The sequence below is a fragment of the Carassius auratus genome, unplaced genomic scaffold, assembly GCF_003368295.1.
Source record: "Carassius auratus strain Wakin unplaced genomic scaffold, ASM336829v1 scaf_tig00008290, whole genome shotgun sequence".
NCBI classification, from domain to species: Eukaryota; Metazoa; Chordata; class Actinopteri; order Cypriniformes; family Cyprinidae; genus Carassius; species Carassius auratus.
The window spans coordinates 46,598-56,708 of record NW_020523926.1 but is presented as its reverse complement, the minus strand read 5'-3'; the positions used below and the strand labels follow the sequence as shown (position 1 = coordinate 56,708).

At 36.5% G+C, this 10,111-nt stretch overlaps 1 long non-coding RNA gene and 1 pseudogene across 1 annotated transcript; one reads left to right on the top strand and one right to left on the bottom strand.

Moving 5' to 3' along the window:
* Positions 1 to 6: 6 nt before the first annotated feature.
* On the bottom strand, positions 7 to 5,360 carry LOC113071840 (zinc finger CCCH domain-containing protein 7A-like; annotated as a pseudogene).
* A 1,304-nt stretch (positions 5,361 to 6,664) lies between these two features.
* Positions 6,665 to 9,640, top strand: LOC113071839 (uncharacterized). The gene is made up of 3 exons (XR_003280251.1): positions 6,665 to 7,088; positions 7,445 to 7,613; positions 8,533 to 9,640. It is a non-coding gene; the product is annotated as an uncharacterized LOC113071839 (long non-coding RNA).
* Positions 9,641 to 10,111: the final 471 nt, after the last annotated feature.

Here is a 10,111-nt window from a genome sequence, read left to right as displayed (position 1 = left end):
CAAAGAGGACTCAGAAGGACTTGCTCTGTCCAACAGCTCATCCAGTTCATCCCCGAAAATATCTGTATCATAGTCCAAGTGGGTGTCTGGTACTGTGTAATGAGTCATTAAGCCTGGTTCCATTATTGTACGGGCATGGGAACAGGCTCTGGATTATTGTCTCAACTGGGACGACCGTTGGCGAGTTGACACTGACAAGAGGCTTAGACTCTACTTCTTCCCATCTTGCTTACTGTAGAACACTCTTGTACCGGGCCGCCCATACCTGCATATACTGGCCCACTTCTGTGGAGACAAGAAGGCGTTCTTGAGCTGACCTTATTTGAAGATGTATTAATATATTGTAGGGTTGGGTGATGTCTACCAAATTGCCATTGAGCAATGTCTGCAGTGAAACCTCACAATGAAAGTGAAAAGTGAAAGTCGTGACATTTGCCAAGTATGGAAGCCCATACTCGGAATTGGTGCTCTGCATTTAAACCCATCCAAGTGCGCACACACAGCAGTGAGAAGTGAACAGACCAACCCTAATGCATTAGCGCTCCGATAGTCTGTTTTTTTAAAATGCTTTTGAAGTGAAGATCAAAACAAAAAAGCGGTCACTAATTAGAAGTACAAAACGAGGATTTGAAAAGATTGTCAGAGGATTTCGATATAAGCCAAGAAGCAAGACTGGCTTTCCTTTGCTATATTAAGGAAACTTTGCTCCTGTTAACAAATGTTTGTTTTCACGAGACTCACTGGTGCATGCGCAGATCTGACATCGATATGTCAAGCTCCCAGAACTGCTTCTGTCTACAACTGTTGGTGCAAGCTAAATTAAAGTGATTATTACTTTTAAATATGGATTTTTATTTTTTTTTATACAAAAACAATTCGCTACATGAGGCCTTGTTCACCCCAGGAGCCGTGTGAGACACTTTTTATTATAAATCATTTTGGACTGATGCATGCAACACTCGCTGAGTGCCATTAAACAGCTTGAAAGATCAAAGACGATTTGAAATATAACTCAGAATGGGTTCGTCTAAAAGAAGAAAGTCGTATAAACCTAGGATGACTCGAGGGCAAGTAATTTATAGGGTAATTTTCAACTCTTTAACGTCCTTAAAAAAAAATACAAATGTAAAAATAAAAAAAAACTGTGACACCTACACTTTTGAACAGTAATATACATTTCTCATGGTGGTATACACTGACTTACCCGTTTCAATATGCTCTACGGAGGCAGAGCTCGGAGAATGCTGTAAAAAAAAAAAAAAAAAAAAAAAAAAAAAAAAAAAGAAAATTTGAATGAAACTCATTATTACATTCATTATTTTTAAACACACACATATCCAGCATCTTACCTTATCATTACCGGCTCCTGACAGACTTGAACAGGGCAAAACATTTAAGGCAGGCTGATTTCAGAAAAAAAAAAAAAAAAAAGAGACTGGTCAAATAATTACACAGATTAATAAGCTTTATTTTCCCCAGCTTAGAACCAATTATTCTAAATTAATACTTTTTTTCCCCAATTAGCTAGAAAGTAGCTAGCCTATTTGTTTTGTTTTTTACCTTGCTTCTGACATAAGCCTTACGGATTTTCAACCCCAACATTTTGGCAAGTTCCTGGGTCATTTCAATCACACGAGTATCCTACAAGGCAAATGAAACATGATGAAGAACCAAGGAATACAAAAAGGCTTGATTAAAAGCTAAGAGTTAAGTGCTCTGACCTGAGGCACTGCCATGGAGCATTTAGCAACCACCTCATAAGCCCTCTTGATGTCTTCCCATTTCTTTTAGACATCGAGCCTTCCGGTAAAGCGCCTGTAGTTGGTTTCATTGAGTTGAAGAGCTTTTTCAGAGTCCTCTAGAGCTTGATCGTGCAGTCCCTGTATCAATAACCACAAACACATTACAGTGAATTAAAAAACTATGCAGCATAAGCAGTCATCAAACACCGCATGGAAATACACTGTTTACTTGTATAATTAAATTCAAAAGCTTGTTTTAATATTTTAGGGCGTATTCTATTATTCTCCGCAATGCTGCATTCATTTGATCAAAAATACAGTAAAAAAGGAGATAACTACACTTTAAAATATCAGTTTTCTACTCCAATATATTTTCAAATGTAATTTATTCTTGGTAAATTCTTGGAGTTGGTAAAACTGAATTTTCAGTCTTCAGTGTCACATGCTGCTTCAGAAATCATCTGAATATTCTGATTTGAAGCTCAAGAAACATTTCTTATTGTTATCAATGTTAAAAAATGCTTAATATTTTTGTGGAAACTGTGATACATGCTTGTAGGATTCTTTAATGAATAAAAAAAGTTGAAAATAAATGGTTTTGTAAAAATTATAAATACCCTTGCTGTCATTTTTGACCAACTTTACACATCCAGTTGAATGTGGATTCTTACAATGTTCAAGTAGGATGCAGCACGGTTCGCAAAAAGCTTCTCCTTCAGGTCTTGAGAGATGATGATGTCCTCTGATTCTGCATACTCCGCTATGTTTAAGGCCTCTGTGTATAATTCAACAGATCGCGTCCATTCGCCTTCAAGGAACACATCATTTCCCTCACCAAACAGATTCCTCACCAAACTCTGGATGAACACCTGGAGGAAAAAATCAATTCATAATGTAAATATCTAATCCACAACTGTGATCAGTGCTGGATTGATGGTGAGTGGAAACCACATACCTCATACTGCTCTTGAGGGCCAGGAAAAGGCAGGGTAGACCTACGATAAAAAAAAAAAAAATTGAAACCATTAAAACACAGGTGCGCAGAACGTGAGCGATGACAGATTTGTGGGGAATCAACATGTCATGAATTAGAGAGGTTGGGTGACCAAGCAGGGTCTAATTTGCATTCCTGAAAATGTTTGAACAGCAACCAAATTCTTTTCATGGGACAGAAATAAAACATAAGAGGATGAAGTCAGTCTGAAACTATTTCTCCGTTTGCCTCTATAACACAAACTGAAGCCACTTCAGTCATCTCTTCATGATCAAAACTTGAAGTTCACAGGTTTACTTACTGAATGAACTGCAAGCCCTTCTGAATGTCCTGCCATCGGCTGCTTCGCTCCTGGCCTGTGGCTGACATCTTCCTATTTGCTTGTAGGACTTTACTGCAGTCAACACCTATGATTTATATAAATATACAGGCCTACAGAAATCAGACAGATACATTGACTTGACATAGATTTGCCTAAGTAACACGTATTGACACGTGTCATATTGCGAAATAGGAATAGGAAAAGTACTGGGAAAGTATTTGCATTCTGCTCTGTTTAAAAATTTAAAAAAAGCAATGATTTCTCAACAGTGGTGGGATGCTCGACTTTTCTTCGTGTAACCTGGTTCTTCAGAACAGTTTGTTCCAAAGAACCGATTCGGTGATTGAACCAGGGATCCTACACATTTTCCATCCAAAAATATATACATCAACAAATTACCAAACCTCTCAGTATATTTTCAGACCATATTTAACAAATGGTTAATAGAAAATTATTTTCAGCTTCATATTTGGTATATAGCACAGACATATGTGAATAGTTATATTTATTTATTGATTTATTTATTGAAGTGATAACATACAAAGCCCCTAAAAAAAAAAAAAAAACAGACTTTTGCACGCACAAACTTTTTATGCCTTCAAGAAAATATTGAGATGCACATGGGAATTTTTGTGTGTGCTTAATCATTACAATTTTTAGTTTTATATATACTATAACTTATTTACTTTATGTGTCACTGCCATCTTACCATGAAGAAATTTAGTTTACATGGAGGCACAGGAATTAATGGAGATATTTTTGCTCAAAATGTGGCTTTTCTTAGGGTGGTACACCTCTAAAATCAAGGCCTAATGTCCAATTTAATGCATCCTTTGTAGCCAAGGAGAAACAATGACATGAGTCATGACATGGGCTGATGGAAAAATACAGCTGTGTGCATTGTCCTATTTGCCAAGTTCAAGGAAGACTGGTACGGTAAAAGTGTGCAAAATTTGGCTCTTTAGGGCAGTACATCATATTTCAAGGCCTTATGTCTGCTTAAATGCATAGCCTACTCTGTGGCGACCAAAATAAAACAACACCTCGAAATGTGTTGATGGCGCATTAAGTGGCTCAGTTTGCATCTTCCAATATGCTAAGTTTATTGGTTTCTCATGCACACACAAGTTTATACATTTTTTATTTTTTTTTACCTTTTACGGTGCTAAAAACATCATGAAGAAAACCCCAAGATGCCTATAACCTGCATTTCTGCATAATGAAAATGTATTTATTTATGATTTAACGCCATGTCAGCAGCAGTCAGCATCTTCATGGCAAGAGGAAACATTTCAAGTTTACAATTTAGTCATATATATCATGTCCTGCATAATGAAAAAGTGCACCTTGAATTAATTCAGTCGTGTTTGACAATCACTAAAGAAATCACTAAACACCTGTCATGAAAACACACTTCTTCTATGATAAGTATATTTTCATTACATTCTTAATTTTCTAACATAAAAATCTAAATGGGGGGGCAAAAGTCTGGAAATTGACTTTTTTTTCCCATACTCTCTGCATTCTTATTTCCCGTACAAATTCAATATATTTCCAAACTGCGTAGGAACCCTGTGATTAACGATGATGTAAAAACGTGTCATTCTCAAATACGCATTTGATAATACACGTTACTGTTTATTTGATCTTTAGTTCGTTTCTTGCAACAACAATTCAACTTAGAAAGTAAATTAAATATAAATCTAAAGTATTTATAATGTAAAGAACGCTCAAATAAATTCAAAGATCTGGATTATTGTAAAGAGGTTCTCACTATCAATTCATCCATCGGTTCTCGGCCTATTTTAACTTACAAGCCCGACTCACTTCAGTGTTTGATCAGTCGTTCTGTTCAGGTTTTTTCCAAACTGATTCATTCAAACTATCCGACAGAAAATAATGCTTCACTTCCAAATCGGACACCGCTGTATTGCATTTCTGACAACACGCGGTAAACCAGTAAGGGACGCAGTATAAAATAACTTACTTCCTTAACTTTGGTCCCCTTGGAGGCAGTCAAGGGAAATTCACCAAAAAGAGGCGTCTCATATTTGTTGATGTAACGTTAGCCAGAGAAACTTCTAGCATAGTTCATAAAGATAGCTTCTGTAATAAAGAAACACTAATTAAGTGTGTCTCAAACTGAAGTGAGCCGGGGATCCTAACGTTTGTTCGAGCGCGCATTTGACGCACTGTCCACAAAAAGGAGCTCTCTTATCTTTGAAACATAAACAATGTATATCCAAATGTTTTCACAAACTGCCTATGCCAGTGGGCTTTTTTTTGCTGCAAGACTTGCACCGAGACTCTGACCTTTTTATCCGTGAAACCAGGAACACGTAGGTCTTGTGTGCTAGCCAAATGGTTGGTCATACAAACTCTTGTGTGAACAGTCGTTAGGTAAACTAGCATGGTAACGTTAGCATTTTTACCGCGCACGTCTGCCCACCCACATCAGTTTAACAGCGGCCACGCGAGCATTTGTACGTGAAAAAAAATCGATGTATTACTACCATAAAAAACACTCACCGTAAGTAGATCAGTGTTCAGCGGAAAAGAGAGCGCTCCATAAAATCGCTAATGTTTTAATGTGTTCGTCAGTCCTGTCTCTTCTATGGGCAACGTGATCCTCGGTTGCCAGGTTGTTGCAACAAAACCCTCCCAATTGCTACTCATATCAAGCCCATTCGCGTTTCGAGGGGTTTCCCTGGTAAAAAAAAATAGCGGGGATCCTCCAGTAAAATTCACATTCCAGGGGATAAATATCAAGATTGGGCTCGCTTCAACCCGCAGTAATAGTGTTGAGTTAGCCCAATACTGGAGAAAATACTGCGGGAAAACCACGGACTTGGCAACACTGTCGTGACGTCTTGTTCACTTTTTCAGTAAGTAGCTGAAGATGGTTACAGACAGTGCCCTCTTCAGACGTACTCGAAAACCGCTGCGGTCATTTTCAAACTGATGGCAAGCTTAGTTTAAAATAAATAAATAAATATAGATAGATAGATAGATAGATAGATAGATAGATAGATAGATAGATAGATAGATAGATAGATAGATAGATAGATAGATAGATAGATAGATAGATAGATAGATAGATAGATATAGGATTTTAACATGTATTTAATTTGCAATTAAGTAACTATGTACATTCATAAATACAATAACCATAGGATTTTAACATGTATTTAATTTGCAATTAAGTAACTATGTACATTCATAAATACAATAACCATATTATTTAACAGTGTAATGAACATCAGTAAATGAATGCGTCTTATGTGACGTTGAATAGGCTAATAGTAGTCTAGCTATTGCTATGCACATTCTAGTACAAAAAAAAAAAAAAAACAATTCAAATACAAGTGAAACACCTGGAAAAAATAAATAAATATTCCTAAAAAATCCTTCTTATAAATAGTCAGTGGTCTATTTTTATGGATTTTTAAACGTGCTTCTGCTTTGAATAATAAAATGGATATTGAATCTGCTTTTGCACAGATTGGCCAATACCACAAAGATGCTATTAAAACAAATTGAGTCAAAAAGTCAATATGTAATTTTTTTTAAACAAAAATAAAAAACACGTAAAAAATAGATCTTGGTCACATGGACTGTCACTGGAGGTAAGGAAGTTGTTAAAACAATCTTAAATTAGTGGCTTTATTTCGCATCAAACACAAGACCGCTTTAAGCAAATATAAAAATGTATTAGTATGTAAATTAATTGTAATTCTATTTTTATACAATATAAATAGAACGTACTTAAAATACAAAGCGTTGGACAAACTATGCAAAAAAAACACAAAAAAACTATGCACTCTTTTCCGTCAAAATGTACCTGATGGAATCGCCCTGAACTCGTGCATCTTCGGGTGCGGGCTGCGTGGAAAGTTACAAAGAATGCGCTGCACACCACGCGCACTCAAAACGAACTTCCGCCAATGAGTTTTGAAGAACTCACGCGCCACTGAGAAGTTACCTGTGAGCACAATGACTGTGCTGTGTCACACATTCCTGCTCTTTACAGGTGATGCTGCTCACGTCTCATTTAACTATTCACTCACACTGCTTTCTTAAATCACATCCAGATTTATTATTTATTATTAGACTGGGTCGCTATAGACGCAGTGTTTGTGCGTGCGTTTGGACAATAGATTTTAAGTCATTCCATAAGTCCTGCAGACAGTTACAATAAATGACTATAAATGTATCATTTTTGGGCATATGGTAACATAACAACATAGCTTTATGAGACTATGGGAAATTGTTCTAAAAGTATGCAGCATAAAATGTTAAAAGTCTACTATATGAATAAATATAAATGTAAAGAAAAATTGGTTACACTATTATAAACCCCTTTGTTCTCCTTTTTACTCCTTTCAGTCAGTATGGCTTCCCTGCAGCCACAGACGTCTTCACGGAGCAGAAGGGGTTTGCTGGAGCTAGCTGGTGTGATCAAGTGCAGCATGGGACGATCAGCTTTATCTTATGTAAAGTATGGATGTTACTGTGGTCACGGGGGTCAAGGGTGGCCAAGAGACAGAGCAGACTGGTAAGACACTTGTCCATATCTGTGGCATTACCTCAGACATTCAGAAAAGGCTTATTTACTCCCAGCTCTCCCACACATAATATATGAAATTTTCCCTTAACCTCAGTTAAGGATATTACTGCAGTTCTTCATGACAGCGAATGACTGAACGAATGGTTGAACACGAATAACTGCTGATATTATTACACCACATTTGGGATTTCTGTGTCTAATCTTACTCAGCAGTTTATCTGTCTGAAATGTTCAGCGGCCCACCTTATATGACATCGCTCTGTATTTCTGCAAGTCTACTTGAATTATATGTTACATAATGAGAAAAAAAAAATGAAAACCAGACAGAACTGGGCTAGGTCCTCTGTGCCATTTCATTTACAGATAAGCTCAAGGTCATTTGTTCTTCTTTAGGTGTTGCCACAGACATGACTGCTGTTATGGGTATGCAGAATTCACAGGCTGTCAGACGAAAACATATAGTTATCTGTGAACTTGTGAAGAAAATGGGTCTGACTGTGGTATGATGTGTTATTTAGATATTAAACCGCCATATTTTCATTCTTTTAGAATCAGGTTTTACATTATAATAGCTTGGGGTCAAAATAAGAAAGAGGAAAAAGTCAGCAATCCTTAAAAGAGGAATGTGAACTTGTGGGAAAATATGACTATGAATGTTTTGTTTAGTCTTTTCCTTCAGCTTCAGGAAGTAGTATTAATACAGGGTGTGAATTATAACAGATGGAAGACTTCAGGCTGAAAAGAGGCAGTGTTTTTACCAAACCACAAGATAGGAAACACTCAGTATATTGTTGAAGAAGCATGAAGTGATGGTTTTAGTGCATGGTTAAAATATGGTTTCCTTCACTGTATGCAAACTACTCATTTTACACAGCCGACAATTTTATGATTTATGTCTTCAATGCAGATGCGTTTAATGACAGATGTGCGAATATCCTTTGCCGATGTGACCGGGAAGCAGCCAGATGCCTCCGAGAGGCACCGTACAACCGAAATTATGCTCTGTGGCCAGATTTCCTCTGTGGATATCTTCGTCCTACCTGCCACATCTACTAATGTCATTTACTTGAAATTTGGCAAACAAATCTTTTTGAGCTTGTATTGTATGTTCGATGTTGATTACAGACTTCATTCTGTTCAAATGATTTCCATTTTCCACATATGTGTATTTTATATTTGCATAGCTGACTTTCGAAAGCGAATAGATTAAAACGTGCAAAATAATCACCATATTGCTCATTTCTTAGCTACGTAAATTCAGTCATGACATCAGAGCGTTTTCTGATTGGCACTGCAGAGAGAGTGGGGAGAGTTATTTAGTTATTAATGTAAATGTGTCATAAACAATAGGTAGAGTACTGTCAGGACCTCTGCATGCAGACACAATTTGCAAAATACATACAGCTGCTTTAGGAAAGGGGTCTCCACAGTCGGTCCTGCGGGTCGGGGTCCTGCAGAGTTTAGCTTCAACAGCAATTAAACATACCTGAACCAGCTAATCAGGGTCTTACCAGGCATGCTAGAAACTTCCAGGCAGGAGTGTTGAGGCAATCTGGAGCTAAACTCTGCAGGACGGTGGCCCTCCAGGACAGAGTGTGGACACCCCTAATTTAGGATGACTAAAAACAAGTCAAAACAACTTCACATAAAGATATTTCTTATTTGAATCCCCCTCATTAACAATGCCCCACCCCGATCATATGGCCTTGAAAAACTTGGATATGCATATGGAAGTGTGAAGTTATAAGAAAACCCTATGCCATAATTTATTTAAAATAGTACTTATAATAGTATAGACATATCACTTAAGACTTATAATAATTATACTTTATTTGGAATATTTATTCATTGCACGATGCACATTTCTTAATATTCTGCCAAAAATGTTTTAATATCACCATTAACAAGGACTGCATGATCTCTGTATAATAATCTTTGAATGGAAGATATTTAAAGTGCACCTAAAGTATACTTGCAATAGTTCCACTTTAGCACAATCTTATACACTTCAGTATATCTTTAGTCGGATCTCAGCCTGTTAATGTATTTACTTGGCACAAAATAAATGTATTTAAATACATTTTTTCCCCACTAGGGTTATTTCTAAACCTGGAAAAAAAAATATGTTAATTAATAAAACCTTAATGGCCATTTTTATAATGAAAACAACATTTTCTAGTTATGCCAAGTTTTTAAGTATTTTAACCATGAAGGAATTACAAATATTATAATACCTTTTAAATACACTGTCATATAATTAATCTGAATACTTTCAAACTCTTATAACTTTGAAAGTCCCAACGGAAAGCTAGTGGGTTTTAATACACAGTTTATGCCTAGACTGATGTAGCATTAAAGAGGTAGCCTATTACTCAGCATACAAACAGAACATGATGAATGGATCATTCTGGAGCTTTAAATATGACCATAGCTGGTCTGGTTTGCAATTTCCTTTACCTAAAATGAATGTGTTAATATCCAGGGAA